Raw genomic sequence first — 19,280 nt, forward strand, 5'->3', positions numbered from 1 at the left:
CAAACTGTGCAAACAAACGTGGGTCCGTTCTTAATTTGGTCTTTGAACAGGTCCACGGCTTTCATTAACGCACATTCATTTCGCTCTCTACATAGCCGATTTATGATTTTGTATTTTTGTAAAATCGTACTTGCTCTGGTAATTGTTTTATCACGCAATGAATCAGATTTTGTTCTCATAACGGGATAACAGGATTGCTTGAATAACGGTGTTTAAAGTAAAAGCGCTGTCTAGAATTAAATCTAAAATCGTCAAGATAACGCTGTGTAATATACATGCGCTGTCTTGTTTTAAATGCAAGATTGTCACGGTAACGTTCTGTAATGTAAGTACGTTGTCTTGCTTTAAACTCAGGGTCATCACGGTAATGTTGCGTTACGTAGGTACGCTGTCTTGCATTGAACTCAGGGTCGTCGCGGTAACGTTGCGTTACATAGGAACGTTGCCTTGCATTAAACTCAGGGTCATCACTGTAACGTTGCGTTACGTAGGAACGTTGCCTTGCATTAAACTCAGGGTCGTCACGGTAACGTTGCGTTCTGTAGGTGCATTGTCCCATTCGAAAACAATCATCTGTCTTATAACGAAGTAAGAAGCGGGAATGATTCTTCTTCTTAAAGATATGATCAGTCCTACAACGTTGCGTATAATAGGACTTTTGTTTCGTGCGAAAATGTACGTCTTGCTGATAACGCTTTGTAACATAACACCTCTTCCTCTGTCTTGTCTCTAAATTTTGACTGTACCTTTCCTTATTTCTCAGATTTTTATTCCTTCTCTTTAGTTCCTGTTTTATACGTCTTTGTTCAGATTTAGCATTCAAATTTACTTGTGCCTTCATTCGTCTTAGAAATTTTCTCCTACTTGATTTCGGATTTTTTGACAAGCGTTGGAGCTCTTTACCTGTAGTCCAAGAAACCACTTCGCCTCTTCCACCTTCTGCGGAGGCACATGGGTTTTATTTATATTTTATTTAAGAAATGGATGTTTTTTTAATTTGAAATTCAGTGTTGCATGTGTGCAATATTTAGTTATATATTGAAGAAAATTAAGCTTTTCTTGTTCCATATTTGATAATCAAAACTAATTTGGGTCTGCAGAATATTGGATTTTGATCCCACATGGCCAAACACTTCCTATTCGGAAACACTTGTGCTCCCGACTGAGCTAATCAGACTCCTTCCGTCAAAGTGGTGGTATCTGCTGAATGTTAATGTTGAATGCGTAATGGTGGAATTTGCTTAATGTAATGAATGTTTATGTTGAATGCGAATGAGTGCGTGATAAAAGTGGTGGAATTTGCTTCATGTAATGAATGTTTATGTTGAATGCGAATGAGTGAGTAATAAAAGTGGTGGGGGGAATTTGCTTAATGTAATGAATGTTTATGTTGAATACGAATGAACGCGTATTCAAAGTGTTGGAATTTGCTTAATGTAATGAATGTTTATGTTGCATGCGAATGCGTAATCAAAGTGGTGGAATTTGCTTCATGTAATGAATAAGCGTTAAAAATAAGCGGGAAGAATAAAAAGGGAAATAAATAATTGTGAAATAAATGGGAAAATGTTACAAATACATGTTACAAAAAAGTTACAAATGATAAGCGTTAAAAATGAAATGTTACAAATACATGTTACAATAATGGTACAAATGATGAGCATTAAAAATGAAATGTTACAAATACATGTTACAAAAAAGAAACAAATGATAAGCGTTAAAAACTAAGAGAGTAAAATAAATAATGACGCCCAATGTGGGAATCGAACGGGCGCGGGTTTTGATACCACTCGGGAAAGCCACTCGTGTTCTGGAATCACTTGTGTTTCCCACGAGCTAATTGGGTCCCTTCTTTCAAGTGGTTGAATTTGGTTAATGTAATGAATGTGTTTGTTGAATGCGAATGCGTAATCAAAGTGGTGGAAATTGCTTAATGTAATGAATTTTGAATGCAAATGTTAGTTACAAATGACAAGCGTTGAAAATGATAGGCAGGAAGAATAAAGAGTAAAATAAATAATGATGCCCGATGTGGAAATCGAACTGACGCGGGTTTTGATACCACTCGGGAAAGATGCTTGTGTACTGGAATCACTTGTGTTTCCCACGAGCTAATTGTGTCCCTGTCTTCATACTGGTTGAATTTGGTTAATGTAATGAATGTGTTTGTTGAATGCGAATACGTAATCAAAGTGGTGAAAATTGCTTAATGTAATGAATGTTGAATGCGAATGTTAGTTACAAATGATAAGCGTTGAAAATGATAAGCGGGAAGAATAAAGAGTAAAATAAATAATGACGCCCAATGTGGGAATCGAACCCACTACAGGAAACTGGCTCGGGTTGACATTGCCATTAAGAATGAATGGGGAAATAAAAGGCACAAATTTGCTAATTACTTAAAAACGGTAAATGTTATGAACGGGAAAAAAGGCAGCAAGCGTGACATGAATTTTTGGAACGTGTCAAAGTTTGAACGAGGTGAATCGGTTGAAGCATGTGGGAGTAGTTAGATGGCAAAAAAGTGGGAGGAATAAGTTGTTTAATAATAATAACTAGAATTGCAATTTCGGAAGAAATTGCGTGTGAAGGCGAAGGCAGATGTTAATTTAGAAACGTTAAGCGTTAAAAATGATGAGCGGGAAGAATGAAAAGGGAAAGAAATAGTTGTGAAATAAATGGGAAAATGTTACAAATACATGTTACAAAAAGGTACAAATGATAAGCGTTAAAAATGAAATGTTACAAATGTTACAAAAAAGGTACAAATGATAAGCGTTGAAAATGATAAGCGGAAGGATAAAGAGTAAAATAAATGATGATGCCCAATGTGGGAATCGAACTGACGCGGGTTTTGATACCACTCGGGAAAGATGCTCGTGTACTGGAATCACTTGTGTTTCCCACGAGCTAATTGTGTCCCTGTCTACATACTGGTTGAATTTGGTTAATGTAATGAATGTGTTTGTTGAATGCGAATACGTAATCAAAGTGGTGGAAATTGCTTAATGTAATGAATGTTGAATGCGAATGTTAGTTACAAATGATAAGCGTTGAAAATGATAAGCGGGAAGAATAAAAAGTAAAATAATTAATGATACCCAATGTGGGAATCGAACCCACTACAGGAAACTGGCTCGGGTTGACATTGCCATTAAGAATGAATGGGGAAATAAAAGGCACAAATTTGCTAATTACTTAAAAACGGTAAATGTTATGAACGGGAAAAAAGGCGGCAAGCGTGACATGAATTTTTGGAACGTGTGAAAGTTTGAACGAGGTGAATCGGTTGAAGCATGTGGGAGTAGTTAGATGGCAAAAAAGTGGGAGGAATAAGTTGTTTAATAATAATAATAAAGTAGAATAACAATGTGTGAAGGCCTTCGCCTTCACACAATAAAGGACAGGAATAACAATAGTGTGAAGGTCTTCACCTTCACACTAACTAGAATTTGCAATTCCTGAAGGAATTGCGTGTGAAGGTGAAGAAGTTGAATAAATATTTAAGGAATGCTGCAGAATGATGTTGAAACGAGTTGAATCGGTTGAAAAATGTAGAAATGAGAAGGGAAAAGGAACTGGGTGTGCATTTCAAAATAAAAGATGTGAAGTTTTTGGTAAGTTGTGGAATAGGAAAAAAAAAGATGAACAGTTGAAAGTTGGAATGGGTCGAATCGGTTGAAAAATGTAGAAATGAGAAGGGAAAAAGGAAATGGGTGTGAATTTCAAAATAAAAGACGCGAAGTTTTTGGTAAGTGGGAAGTTGTGGAATAGGTAGAAAAATGATGAACAGTTGAAAGTTGGAATGGGTTGAATCGGTTGAAAAATGTAGAAATGAGAAAGGAAAAGGGAATATTGTGAATTTCAAAATAAAAGATGTGAAGTTTTTGGGAAGTTGTGGAATAGGTAGAAAAATGATGAACAGTTGAAAGTTGGAACGAGTTGAATCGGTGGAAAAATGTAGAAGTTAGAAGTGAAAAACGAAATTGTATGAAATTTTGCAAAGTTTTATGCAAATTTTAAAAGTGAAAACGTGAAAATTTTGAATTTAGCAAGTTTGGGAATGTCCCCAATGTGATTTGAATGTGTTGAATGATGTGAATTTCAAACTGGAACAACGTAAATGTGAAATGTTGAATCTGCCATTAAGAATGAATGGGGCAAAAATCGCCATAAATTTATGAATTATGCGAAAACGGAAAATTTTTGGAACGAGAAAAATGTGAGCAGTCGTGCCATGAATATTTGGAATAAGTGAAAAGTGGAATGGAGTGAATCGGTTGAAGTATGTGGAAGTAGTTAAGCGCCAAAAAAGTGAGCGGATGTTGAATAATAATAATAAAGGACAGGAATAACAATAGTGTGAAGGTCTTCACCTTCACACTAATAAAGGACAGGAATAATAATAGTGTGAAGGTCTTCACCTTCCTGAAGGAATTGCGTGTGAAGGTGAAGAAGTTGAATAAATATGTAAGGAATGTTGCAGAATGATGTTGAAACGAGTTAAATCGGTTGAAAAATGTAGAAATGAGAAGGGAAAAAGGAACTGGGTGTTAATTTCAAAATAAAAGATGTGAAATTTTTGGTAAGTTGTGGAATAGGTAGAAAAATGATGAACAGTTGAAAGTTGTAATGGGTTGAATGGGTTGAAAAATGTAGAAATGAGAAGGGAAAAAGTAATTGGGTGTGGATTTCAAAATAAAATATGTAAAGTTTTTGGTAAGTGGGAAGTTGTGGAATAGGTAGAAAGTTGGAACGGGTTGCATCGGATAAAAAATGTAGAAGTTAGAGCAAATGTTGAATCTCCATAGAGAATGAATAGGAATGAAAACAAAATATTGCGCCTTTTTTTTTTCAAATTTGGAACAAAACAAAAAAAACGGCTTCAGAAGGTTCACTTTCGGGGTGAAAATGTTTAAACTGGTTTAATCGGACAAAAATGGCAAAAGTTAGCGTAAATGTAGCTATTTGGGGCACTTAGTGGTGAAATAAGTTCATTTCCGGTCTAATATGGGTCACTTCCGGTTTATTTGGGTCACTTCCGGTTAAATATAGGTCACTTCCGGTTTATTTGGGGTCACTTCCGGTTTAAAAAGGTCACTTCCTGTTTATATGGGGTCACTTCCGGTTTGAATTGGGGTCACTTCCGGTTAGCCTGAGGTCACTTCCTGTCTATTTGGGGGCACTTCCAGTTGGATTTGGGGCACTTGCGGTTCATTATGGGCACTTCAGGGTCAATCCAAGATGTCTGCCCTGCTGGGAGAAAAAAAAAAAAGTGCGCCATTTATTTATAAAATTTGGAACAAAAGAAAAAAAACGGCTTCAGGAGGTTCACTTTCAGGGTAAAAATGTTGAAACGGGTTTAATCGGACAAAAATTGCAAAAGTTAGTGAAAAAGTAGCCATCTGGGGCACTTAGCGTTGAAATAAGTTCATCTGCGGTGTAATTTGGATCACTTCCGGTTTATTTGGGTCACTTCCGGTTTAATTTGGATCACTTCCGGTTTAGCTGAGGTCACTTCCGGTCTGTTAGGGGTCATTTCCGGTCTAAAAAGGTCACTTCCGGTACATTTGGGGCAACTTCCGGTTTGATTTGGGGTCACTTCCGGTTTACCAGAGGTATATTCCGGTCTATTTGGGGTCACTTCCGGTCTATTTGGGGTCACTTCGGGTTTATTTGGGTCACTTCCGGTTTAATTTGGGTCACTTCCGGTTCGTCTGAGGTCACTTCCGGTTTATGAGGGGTCATTTCCGGTCTAAAAAGGTCACTTCCGGTTAATTTGGGGTCACTTCCGGTTTGATTTGGGGTCACTTCCGGTTTACCAGAGGTCACTTCCGGTCTATAAGGGGTCACTTCCGGTTTGATTTGGGGTCACTTCCGGTTTACCAGAGGTCACTTCCGGTCTATTTGGGGTCACTTTCGGTCTATTTGGGGTCACTTCCGGTTTATTTGGGTCACTTCCGGTTTAATTTGGGTCACTTCCGGTTCGTCTGTGGTCACTTCCGGTTTATTAGGGGTCATTTCCGGTCTAAAAGGGTCACTTCCGGTACATTTGGGGTCACTTCCGGTTTGATTTGGGGTCACTTCCGGTTTACCAGAGGTATATTCCCGTCTATTTGGGGTCACTTCCGGTCTATTTGGGGTCACTTCGGGTTTATTTGGGTCACTTCCGGTTTAATTTGGGTCACTTCCGGTTCGTCTGAGGTCACTTCCGGTTTATGAGGGGTCATTTCCGGTCTAAAAAGGTCACTTCCGGTTAATTTGGGGTCACTTCCGGTTTGATTTGGGGTCACTTCCGGTTTACCAGAGGTCACTTCCGGTCTATAAGGGGTCACTTCCGGTTTGATTTGGGGTCACTTCCGGTTTACCTGAGGTCACTTCCGGTCTATTTGGGGTCACTTTCGGTTTGATTTGGGGCACTTCCGGTTCATTTTGGGTTCATTGGGGGCACTTGAGGGTAAATCCAAGATGGCCGCCACACTGGAATTGGGGGTCAAGGGTTGAATGTGTAAGCGTAGTGGAAGTGGGGGTGAATGGGAGTGAATGTGGGAAGCATAAGGTGAATGCATTTGGAATGGGTTGAATCGGTCGAAAAATGTAGAAATTAGAGTAGAAAAACGAAATTTTAGAGAATTTTGGTTGAATTTCAAAATAAAAGATGTGAAGTTTTTGGTAAGTGGGAAGTTGTGGAATAGGTAGAAAAATGATGAACAGTTGAAAGTTGGAATGGGTTGAATCGGTTGAAAAATGTAGAAATGAGAAGGGAAAAGGGAATTGGGTGTGTATTTCAAAATAAAAGATGTGAAGTTTTTGGTAAGTGGGAAGTTGTGGAATAGGTAGAAAAATGATGAACAGTTGAAAGTTGGAATGGGTTGAATCGGTTGAAAAATGTAGAAATTAGAGTAGAAAAACGAAATTTTAGAGAATTTTGGTTGAATTTCAAAATAAAAGATGTGAAGTTTTTGGTAAGTGGGAAGTTGTGGAATAGGTAGGCAAAAGATGAACAGTTGAAAGTTGGAATGGGTTGAATCGGTTGAAAAATGTAGAAGTTAGAGGTGAAAAACGAAATTTTGTGAAATGTCGAATGTGCCATTAAGAATGGATGGGGAAAAATTTGTCGGAATTTTGGGAATTTTGCGGAATCGGAAAATTTTCGGAACGAGAAAAATACAAGCGCTCGTCGCGTGAATATTTGGAATACGTGAAAAGTGGAACGGAGTGAATCGGATGAATTATGTGGAAGATGAAACGTGTCAAAAAAGTGTGGAGAATAAAATAGAAGAATAATAATAACTAGAATTTTGCAATTTCTGGAGAAATTGCGTGTGAAGGCGAAATGTATGAATAACTTTTTCGGGGAATGCTGCCGAACGATGTTGAAACGTGTTGAATTACTTGAGAAATGTAGAATATTTGGAGAATTTGTGGTGAATTTCAAAATTGAAAGTTTGAAATATTTGGTAAGTGGGAAGTTGTGGAATAGGTAGGCAAAAGATGAACAGTTGAAAGTTGGAATGGGTTGAATCGGTAGAAAAATGTAGAAGTTAGAGTAGAAAAACGAAATTTTGGAGAATTTGGTTGAATTTTAAATTTGGAATTGTTGGTAAGTGGGAAGTTGTGGAAAAGGTAGGCAAAAGATGAACAGTTGAAAGTTGGAACGGGTTGAATCAGTTAAAAAATGTAGAAGTTAGAGCAAATGTTGAATCCCCATAGAGAATGAATGGGAAAATAAAAAAAAGCAATTGCGCCAAAATCTTTCTAAATTTGGAACAAAAGCAAAAAAAACGGCCTCAGGAGGTTCACTTTTGGGGTAAAAATGTTGAAACGGGTTAAATCGGACAAAAAACGAAGACGTTAGCGCAAATGTAGCTATTTGGGGAACTTAGTGTTGAAATAAGGTCACTTCCGGCTTGATTCGGGTCATTTCCGGTCTAATTTGGGCCACTTCCGGTTTATTTGGGACACTTCCGGTTTAATACAGGTCACTTCCGGATTAGCTGAGGTCACTTCCGGTTTATTTGGGGTCACTTCCGGTCTAAAAAGGTCACTTCCGGTTCATTTGGGGTCACTTCTGGTTTGATTTGGGGTCGCTTCCGGTTTAGCAGAGGTCACTTCCGGTCTATTTGGGGTCACTTCCGGTTTATTTGGGTCACTTCCGGTTTAATTTGGGTCACTTCCGGTTCGTCTGAGGTCACTTCCGGTTTATTAGGGGTCATTTCCGGTCTAAAAAGGTCACTTCCGGTACATTTGGGGTCACTTCCGGTTTGATTTGGGGTCACTTCCGGTTTACCTGAGGTCACTTCCGGTGTATTTGGGGTCACTTTCGGTTTGATTTGGGCCACTTCCGGTTCATTCTGGGTTCATTGGTGGCACTTCAGGGTCATCCAAGATGGCCACCACACTGGAATTGGGGGTCAAGGGTTGAATTGTGTAAGCATAGTGGAAGTGGGGGTGAATGGGAGTGAATGTGGGAAGAATAAGGTGAATTAAGTGAATAAATTTGGAATGGGTTGAATCGGTTGAAAAATGTAGAAATGAGAAGGGAAAAAGGAATTGGGTGTGAATTTCAAAATAAAAGATGTGAAGTTTTTGGTAAGTGGGAAGTTGTGGAATAGGTAGAAAAATGATGAACAGTTGAAAGTTGGAATGGGTTGAATCGGTTGAAAAATGTAGAAATGAGAAGGGAAAAAGGAATTGGGTGGGAATTTCAAAATAAAAGATGTGAAGTTTTTGGGACGTGGGAAGTTGTGGAATAGGTAGAAAAATGATGAACAGTTGAAAGTTGGAATGGGTTGAATCGGTTGAAAAATGTAGAAATGAGAAGGGAAAAGGAATTGGGTGTGAATTTCAAAATAAAAGATGTGAAGCTTTTGGTAAGTGGGAAGTTGTGGAATCAGTAGAAAAATAATGAACAGTTGAAAGTTGGAATGGGTTGAATCGGTTGAAAAATGTAGAAATTAGAGTAGAAAAACGAAATTTTAGAGAATTTTGGTTGAATTTCAAAATAAAAGATGTGAAGTTTTTGGTAAGTGGGACGTTGTGGAATAGGTAGGCAAAAGATGAACAGTTGAAAGTTGGAACGAGTTGAATCGGTTGAAAAATGTAGAAGTTAGAGGTGAAAAACGAAATTTTGTGAAAATTTGTCTGAATTTTTAACGTGAAAACGTGAAATTTTCGAATTTGGGAATTTTGGGAATGTCGAGAATCCTTCCGAATGTGATTAGAATGTGCTGAATGATGTGAATTTCAAATTGGAACGACGTAAATGTGAAATGTCGAATGTGCCATTAAGAATGAATGGGGAAAAATTTGTCGGAATTTTGGGAATTTTGCGGAATCGGAAAATTTTCGGAACGAGAAAAATACAAGCGCTCGTCGCGTGAATATTTGGAATACGTGAAAAGTGGAATGGAGTGAATCGGATGAATTATGTGGAAGATGAAACGTGTCAAAAAAGTGTGGAGAAACGTAGAGAATAATAATAATAACTAGAATTTTGCAATTTCTGGAGAAATTGCGTGTGAAGGCGAAATGTATGAATAACTTTTTCGGGGAATGCTGCCGAACGATGTTGAAACGTGTTGAATTACTTGAGAGATGTAGAATATTTGGAGAATTTGTGGTGAATTTCAAAATTGAAAGTTTGGAATATTTGGTAAGTGGGAAGTTGTGGAATAGGTAGGCAAAAGATGAACAGTTGAAAGTTGGAATGGGTTGAATCGGTAGAAAAATGTAGAAGTTAGAGTAGAAAAACGAAATTTTGGAGAATTTGGTTGAATTTTAAATTTGGAATTGTTGGTAAGTGGGAAGTTGTGGAATAGGTAGGCAAAAGATGAACAGTTGAAAGTTGGAACGGGTTGAATCAGTTAAAAAATGTAGAAGTTAGAGCAAATGTTGAATCCCCATAGAGAATGAATGGGAAAATAAAAAAAAGCAATTGCGCCAAAATCTTTCTAAATTTGGAACAAAACCAAAAAAAACGGCCTCAGGAGGTTCACTTTTGGGGTAAAAATGTTGAAACGGGTTAAATCGGACAAAAAACGAAGACGTTAGCGCAAATGTAGCTATTTGGGGCACTTAGTGTTGAAATAAGGTCACTTCCGGCTTGATTCGGGTCATTTCCGGTCTAATTTGGGTCACTTCCGGTTTATTTGGGTCACTTCCGGTTTAAAACAGGTCACTTCCGGTTAAGCTGAGGTCACTTCCGGTTTCTTTGGGGTCATTTCCGGTCTAAAAAGGTCACTTCCGGTTCATTTTGGGTCACTTCCAGTTTGATTTGGGGTCACTTCCGGTTTACCAGAGGTCACTTCCGGTCTATTTGGGGTCACTTCCGGTCTACTTGGGGTCACTTCCGGTTTATTTGGGTCATTTCCGGTTTAATTTGGGTCACTTCCGGTTCGTCTGTGGTCACTTCCGGTTTATTAGGGGTCATTTCCGGTCTAAAAGGGTCACTTCCGGTACATTTGGGGTCACTTCCGGTTTGATTTGGGGTCACTTCCGGTTTACCAGAGGTCATTTCCGGTCTATTTGGGGTCACTTCCGGTCTATTTGGGGTCACTTCCGGTTTATTTGGGTCACTTCCGGTTTAATTTGGGTCACTTCCGGTTCGTCTGAGGTCACTTCCGGTTTATTAGGGGTCATTTCCGGTCTAAAAAGGTCACTTCCGGTACATTTGGGGTCACTTCCGGTTTGATTTGGGGTCACTTCCGGTTTACCTGAGGTCACTTCCGGTCTATTTGGGGTCACTTTCGGTTTGATTTGGGGCACTTCCGGTTCTTTTTGGGTTCATTGGGGGCACTTGAGGGTCAATCCAAGATGGCCGCCACACTGGAATTGGGGTCAAGGGTTGAATGTGTAAGCGTAGTGGAAGTGGGGGTGAATGGGAGTGAATGTGGGAAGCATAAGGTCAATGCATTTGGAATGGGTTGAATCGGTCGAAAAATGTAGAAATGAGAAGGGAAAAGGGAATTGAGTGTAAATTTCAAAATAAAAGATGTGAAGTTTTTGGTAAGTGGGAAGTTGTGGAATAGGTAGAAAAATGATGAACAGTTGAAAGTTGGAATGGGTTGAATCGGTTGAAAAATGTAGAAATGAGAAGGGAAAAAGGAATTGGGTGTGAATTTCAAAATAAAAGATGTGAAGTTTTTTGGGAAGTTGTGGAATAGGTAGAAAAATGATGAACAGTTGAAAGTTGGAATGGGTTGAATCGGTTGAAAAATGTAGAAATTAGAGTACAAAAACGGAATTTGAGAGAATTTTGGTTGAATTTCAAAATAAAAGATGTGAAGTTTTTGGTAAGTGGGAAGTTGTGGAATAGGTAGAAAAATGATGAACAGTTTAAAGTTGGAATGGGTTGAATCGGTTGAAAAATGTAGAAATGAGAAGGGAAAAGGGAATTGGGTGTGAATTTCAAAATAAAAGATGTGAAGTTTTTGGTAAGTGGGAAGTTGTGGAATAGGTAGAAAAATGATGAACAGTTGAAAGTTGGAATGGGTTGAATCGGTTGAAAAATGTAGAAATGAGAAGGGAAAAGGAATTGGGTGTGAATTTCAAAATAAAAGATGTGAAGCTTTTGGTAAGTGGGAAGTTGTGGAATAGGTAGAAAAATGATGAACAGTTGAAAGTTGGAATGGGTTGAATCGGTTGAAAAATGTAGAAATGAGAAGGGAAAAGGAAATTGGGTGTGAATTTCAAAATAAAAGATGTGAAGCTTTTGGTAAGTGGGAAGTTGTGGAATCGGTAGAAAAATGATGAACAGTTGAAAGTTGGAATGGGTTGAATCGGTTGAAAAATGTAGAAATTAGAGTAGAAAAACGAAATTTTAGAGAATTTTGGTTGAATTTCAAAATAAAAGATGTGAAGTTTTTGGTAAGTGGGACGTTGTGGAATAGGTAGGCAAAAGATGAACAGTTGAAAGTTGGAACGAGTTGAATCGGTTGAAAAATGTAGAAGTTAGAGGTGAAAAACGAAATTTTGTGAAAATTTGTCGGAATTTTTAACGTGAAAACGAGAAATTTTCGAATTTGGGAATTTTGGGAATGTCGAGAATCCTTCCGAATGTGATTAGAATGTGCTGAATGATGTGAATTTCAAATTGGAACGACGTAAATGTGAAATGTCGAATGTGCCATTAAGAATGAATGGGGAAAAATTTGTCGGAATTTTGGGAATTTTGCGGAATCGGAAAATTTTCGGAACGAGAAAAATATAAGCGCTCATGTCGTGAATATTTGGAATACGTGAAAAGTGGAATGGAGTGAATCGGATGAATTATGTGGAAGATGAAACGTGTCAAAAAAGTGTGGAGAATAAAAGAGAAGAATAATAATAATAATAACTAGAATTGCAATTTCGGAAGAAATTGCGTGTGAAGGCGAAGGCAGATGTTAAGTTACAAACGTTAAGCGTTAAAAATGATGAGCGGGAAGAATGAAAAGGGAAAGAAATAATTGTGAAATAAATGGGAAAATGTTACAAATACATGTTACAAAAAGGTACAAATGATAAGCGTTAAAAATGAAATGTTACAAATGTTACAAAAAAGGTACAAATGATAAGCGTTGAAAATGATAAGGGGAAGGATAAAGAGTAAAATATATAATGACGCCCAATGTGGGAATCGAACTGACGCGGGATTTGATACCACTCGGGAAAGATGCTCGTGTACTGGAATCACTTGTGTTTCCCACGAGCTAATTGTGTCCCTGTCTACATACTGGTTGAATTTGGTTAATGTAATGAATGTGTTTGTTGAATGCGAATACGTAATCAAAGTGGTGGAAATTGCTTAATGTAATGAATGTTGAATGCGAATGTTAGTTACAAATGATAAGCGTTGAAAATGATAAGCGGGAAGAATAAAGAGTAAAATAATTAATGACGCCCAATGTGGGAATCGAACCCACTACAGGAAACTGGCTCGGGTTGACATTGCCATTAAGAATGAATGGGGAAATAAAAGGCACAAATTTGCTAATTACTTAAAAACGGTAAATGTTATGAACGCGAAAAATACTGGCAAGCGTGCCATGAATTTTTGGAACGTGTGAAAGGTTGAACGAGGTGAATCGGTTGAAGCATGTGGGAGTAGTTAGATGTCAAAAAAGTGGGAGGAATAAGTTGTTTAATAATAAAGTACAATATCAATGTGTGAAGGCCTTCGCCTTCACACAATAATAGAGAATGGTGTAGAATAACATATGTGTGAAGGCCTTCGCCTTCACACAACTAGAATTTTGCAATTTCTGGAGAAATTGCGTGTGAAGGCGAAATGTATGAATAACTTTTTCGGGGAATGCTGCCGAACGATGTTGAAACGTGTTCAATTACTTGAGAACATTTGGAGAATTTGTGGTGAATTTCAAAATTGAAAGTTTGGAATATTTGGTAAGTGGGAAGTTGTGGAATAGGTATGCAAAAGATGAACAGTTGAAAATTGGAATGGGTTGAATCGGTTGAAAAATGTAGAAATTAGAATAGAAAAATGAAATTTTGGAGAATTTGGTTGAATTTCAAATTTGGAATCTTGGTAAGTGGGAAGTTGTGGAATAGGTAGGCAAAAGATGAACAGTTGAAAGTTGGACTAGGTAGAATCGGTTGAAAATGGTAGAAATTAGAGTAGAAAAACCAAATTTTAGAGAATTTCGAATTATTGGTAAGTGAGAAGTTGTGGAATAGTTAGGCATAAAATGCATGAGCTAAATGTTGAAACGGGTTGAATTGGTGGCAAAATGAATAAGTTAGAAAGGAAAAACGCTGTTAAATGACACTGAATGACGTATACATGAAGTGGGATTTAGCTGAACCTGTTGATGTTGGGACAATACAAATAGGTTAAAAAAATTTGGAAACTGCAGGTGAATATGTACATTTTAGAAAAAGCAGTAAGCAAGAAAACCAATAAGCGAGTAAAAACAGTACATACGCAAGAAGTATTAGTCAACAAGAAACAGTCAGCAAGGTAACTACTAAGAATCAAATCTGAATCTGTTCTTATTAGGCATAACAAAATCTGCATGACAACATAACGTCCACCAGGTGTCAGTGCTGAGTGACAGTTATTAAGCATGAGATGAACAGTTTAAAGTTGGAACATGTCGAAAAAGACATTCCTGTCCACAAATCCCATTGGAAAATAAGGATGCTGAGGCCAAAGACGTGTTGCTTTGACGTTGGGGATGTCTGGATAATCTGCAGTAAAATCAAAAACACCAAAAATAAATCCTCTATCCACATTAAAAGTAAAATAACATAGTGTATTTAAAAGTTGACAGAATTACATTGCATGTCTAATGAAAAAATATGCACATCTCTTGAAACTTGTTACAAATGTAAGGCTGTGTGTGCAATTGTTACAGACAGAAATGATTAAGACAGCTCATCCGCTATGCAACATATTTAGTTTCAGCGTCCTCTACTGGCAAAAATACATATTGCACTTGGGCGCATGCGTTTCTTCCTCTAAATAGAAAACAAACCTTCCTATAAACCAAAAGTTCTGGGGAGGCAAGTGCCACATAATGTTGATCTTTTATTTATCAATGTATGCAAACGAATGGTTTTTATGTATTATCTATCCATTTACCTGGCCGTTTATTACACCCAAAAGCAAATATAGCTTTTTCTATACGATAGACATCCATTGTACATTCTCATATTAACCTTGAGAGGGTTTAAAAAAATATTTACGTACCATCTTTGTCGTTGCCTGATGGATCTGTCCAGGTTCCCCCTTCCTTAGTTGTGCGTTTTTTCGTTCGTGTCCACCGTGTTGCTTAAGGTGAGTCAGTTCCACATGGACTATGGAAAATGTGAGTCGGCAGACAGTGCATATTTTCCTCACACTTTTTGACAAATCTATTTTCTGCTTCACTGTCCACTCGGCAAGTTTGAAACTTGTGTGCTTCTTTTTAGTAATACTTACCCCCTTGCGGTCGCAGTAACTGCCTGGAACGCGTCCATGCTGCTGAGTTAACTTCTGCAACCTACTTTGTGGTGCCACCGCACATGAGATGATCGCATTCCGTATTGTTTTCTATGTTCTTTGGACAGCAGGCCAAAGAACGCTACCGTAAATTCTATCTATCAATCTAGAATGGGAATACATGCGACATCTGAGCAACATTTTCAAAATAAACCATAGTATTCCAGAATACTAAAATAAAGACAGCTGAAGTTACAAATATCCCAAAATAAGACATGGGTAAAATACCATTACTATAGATTAAAATAGATTGAAATCATATACTATACAATACATTAATACCATTAACTACACATTGAAACAATATATTTGCGACTGTATTTGCTATAAACAAAATAATAAACTGGGTCACCTAAATCGGCATATGACGTTGCCTCTCTCTCTCTCTCTCTCTCTCTCCAACTTGGTGTCGTGGAGCCACACCAGCATCTCTGGTCGCAGGTCGAAGAGGCCGGCCTCTGAGGGTGGTCTCTATAGGGGGCAAATGTTGATGAAGTGGTTAAATATATTATCATAATTTAATAAAAATGAATAAAATAAATTATTTTGTGCATTTAACTTTAAACTTTAATAGTAGAACATTTTAACCAGAACAAACAAGTAACACAAAATACAAACAACAGAACAAAAAAAAAAAAAATTACCACAAAAACCCCTCTTCCACTCCTCTAATGGAAACATTCTGGTGGCATTGGTGGCGTCCACAAACTCCTTGTTCAAATTCACCATTGATTTTAAAGGCCACAAAGCGAAAGGGCTCTTCTTCCAGTTCCTGCGCAAAGAAATTTCATGACAATTTATTATGTTTGAAACACCACGAGAAAACATGATGGATGGATGGATGGATGGATGGATGGGGTTGGGTAGGTAGGTATGTAGCTTGGTTAGATATAGATATATAAACAGAAAGACAGACAGATAGACAGACAGACAGCTGTATCTGAGACAATATCCTACAAAGTTTGTGATCCAGATTTTGAGAAAACTCCTAAAGCATGAATCTGACTTCAACCTTAATGATGGTGAGCCACTGATAGCAGTGCATCCCAAGTAAATAACAGTATTGATTCAATTGAGAACACCTTTGTTTATACACATAAAAAACTGCTTGCTTTAGGTACCTTTATTACAGTATTTTCTGTGGAGTGGAGCTCTACGCCACTAGAAGATGATGTTGTCATGTGTGTCATGGACAGCCGCTGTCCAAGTTTGACATGGAAAAAGTTGGTTTCGCGCCATGTGAGGACCTTAATTTCTCTTTGATCCTGTAATGAAAATGACAAATTAGTATTGGTTGTTGACATGTAGATCTAGGCTAAGGCAACATGATGCCCTAAGGGACCTTACTCAGGTGAAATGAGAGTGTGACAGATATCTTTACTGAGACTCTCTCTCTCTCTCTCTCTCTCTCTCTCGACACAATCAACAGATTAGCATTAGCAATACGCTATCACAATACAACAACAAAAATCTGCTATAAAACTGCTCCTCAACCAATTGTTTCTTTGCAATTGTATTTGCAATACCGTAATTATTCTAATAATTATCGCCCATATTCTAATAACCGCCCTGTGTGTGTTAGCGATAGCATAAATAAAACACTGATACCTCTAATTATCGCCCATGCTGCTAAAAAATTCCCCCCAAAACTTACGTTTTCCTCCGCGACCACATGCCGACGTCTTTGCGCAAGTTTAAATATGACTGATTTGACAGCGCGTTGAACGTCCCTTTTAATTTGTTTTTCTCCATAAACTATGATACAATTACACTCGTCACTCCGCAACAATATCCTCACACAATTACGTTCTCGGTGCATGGGCTCGAACAAGACGATCGCGTTAATATGACGTGTACAACACGTGATGTGCGACGGTAGCGTGTCGCATCGATGGCGGCGTCAATTGACGCACCCCGCTGTTAGAGGTAGCTCAAAACAGCCGCTGTCCTCGTGTTAAGAACACCAGTGAGATACTACATAAGGAAAATATACATATTATCGCCCTTTTCAGTGCCCCTTGGCAATCGGACAATAATGGGTGATAATTGGAATAAATACGGTAATTTAATAAAACTTAAATCCACGGAAGACTTTGCTTGTAATTATTTTATACAGCCACTAAGTGTCAGTGTCGAGCGACTGAATCAAGATAGTATTTGCAATAGAAATATAATAAAACTAGGTCACTTAAATACGCGGACGGAATATAGTGCCAATATAGTGCACATTTAGCAATGTTTAGTAAAAACCTAGTTACTTTTTTCCTGGTTTTGTTGTAGTTTATGTGGTTATCAAGCCAGACCATGAAAGGACAACTAAATATGTAAGTTGTATTTTGGTGTAGCAATTGTCAATAATAATTTATCATAATTTTAAAAAATAGTTGGAAAAATATGGGGAGAAAAAAAAGGAAAGCATCTATTGAATTGATACAACTAATACATTTATTATAATGACTCAACACACAATTTATACACGGACAACTAAATATAACTAAGTGGTGATATATATTTTCATAATTTAGAATAAATTAATTCATCCATCCATTTTCTGAACCGCTTAGTCCCCACGGGGGTCATGGGAGTGCTGGAGCCTATCCCAGTTGTCATCGGGCAGTAGGAGGGGGACACCCTGAACCGGTTGCCAGCTGATCGCAGGGCACACAGAGACAAACAACCATTCGCACTCACACCTAGGGACATTTTGGTGTCTTCAATCGGCCTACCAAGCAGGTTTTTGGGATGTAGGAGGAAACCGGAGTAGCTGGAGAAAACCCACGCGGGCCCGGGGAGAACATGTAAAGTCCACACAGGGAGGGCCGGAGGTGAAATCGAACCCACACCCTCCTGACTATGAGGCGGACGTGCTACCCAGTGCGCCACCAAGCCGACCTGAATTAATTCAATTTAATAAAAAAAATAAACAATGACTATTGTGTGCATTTAACTTTAAACTTTAATAATACAACATTTTAAACAGAACAACAAACAACAAGAAATACAAACAATAGAACAAAAAAAACAACCAAAATTACCACAAAAACCCCTCTGGGGTAAGATTAGGGCCTTCGGGGAATCTTTCCTTCCACGTTATCAGTGGAACCTTTTTGGTGGCATTGGTAGCGTCGACGAGCTCCACGTGTTCCCCTTTTATTTTGTAGGCTATCACGCGAAACACCTCTTCTGCCAGTTCCTGCGTAAAGAAAATTCATGACAATTTATTGTGTTTAAAACACCACGAGAATAGATGGATGGATGGATGGGCGGATGGATGGGCAGATAGATAGATAGATAGATAGATAGATAGATAGATAGATAGATAGATAGATAGATAGATAGATAGATGAAAAACCTAAAACAATTTGATTAATTTCATGACCATAATCACAACCACAATGATTTTATACAGTCAAGGAAGCAAGTGAAATTGTATGTCTTCATGATAGAGCTGTATCTGAGACAAAATTTTATAAGGTTGGTGATCCAGAGTTTGAGAAAACTCCTAAAGCGTGAATCTGACTTCAACCTTAGTGATGATGAGCCACTGATAGCAGGGCATCCCAAGTAAAAAACAGTATTGATTCAATTTAGAATACTTTTGTTTATACACATGGGAAAAAACTGCTTGCTTTAGGTACCTTTATCTCAGTATTTTCCGTGGAGTGGAGCTCCAGGCCACCGGAACATGAGGTTTTCAGGTGGGATAGAGACACCCGCTGTCCAACTGCCAGATTAAAAATGTTGGTCTCTCGCCACCTGACCAACTTTATTTGCATTTGATCCTATAATGAAAATATCAAATTAGTACTAGCTGTAGAAATGTAGGTCTAGGCCACAATTACTAAGGCAATAAAGCTAGAGAAATACTCAAGAAACTGGTGTCAAATTTCTGTCCTACAAAACCAGTGTCTTGCAGGTTTAGACGTCTCCCTCCTCTAATATACATGATCGTCAGCAAACTCTCACGGGTGATATTAGAGTGAGCCTTCAAAAGCTTGGAAGGGATCAGGCCTTGATGCCCTAAGGCACCTTACTCAAGTGAAATGTGAGTGTGTGTGATGTATCTATATTTAGATACGCACATGCACACATACGCACATACATGCATGCACACGCATGCACACGCACACACACACACACACACACACACAGATAGTGTGACAGAGAGAGAGAGAACAATCAGTTTACTTTTTTTAAATAAATGATGCCTAAGGGGACCATCGACCCACGCGACATCACCATCCTCATGGGGCGGATCTAAAAAATAAAAACAGATTAAACATCACTACTTCATGAA

The 19,280-nt window shown here is 38.2% G+C and overlaps 1 long non-coding RNA gene across 2 annotated transcripts; it reads right to left on the reverse strand.

Moving 5' to 3' along the window:
* Nucleotides 1-13,857: 13,857 nt before the first annotated feature.
* On the reverse strand, nt 13,858-16,844 carry LOC133143230 (uncharacterized). Of its 2 annotated transcripts, XR_009710383.1 has the most exons (6): nt 16,638-16,844; nt 16,105-16,248; nt 15,628-15,755; nt 15,336-15,454; nt 14,693-15,089; nt 13,858-14,190 (listed from the first exon to the last, which is right to left on the reverse strand). It is a non-coding gene; the product is annotated as an uncharacterized LOC133143230 (long non-coding RNA). The 2 variants fall into 2 exon arrangements; XR_009710382.1 differs by having other exon boundaries at nt 14,693-15,454.
* Nucleotides 16,845-19,280: the final 2,436 nt, after the last annotated feature.

Source organism: Syngnathus typhle, linkage group LG18 (genome assembly GCF_033458585.1).
Source record: "Syngnathus typhle isolate RoL2023-S1 ecotype Sweden linkage group LG18, RoL_Styp_1.0, whole genome shotgun sequence".
Taxonomy (NCBI): Eukaryota; Metazoa; Chordata; class Actinopteri; order Syngnathiformes; family Syngnathidae; genus Syngnathus; species Syngnathus typhle.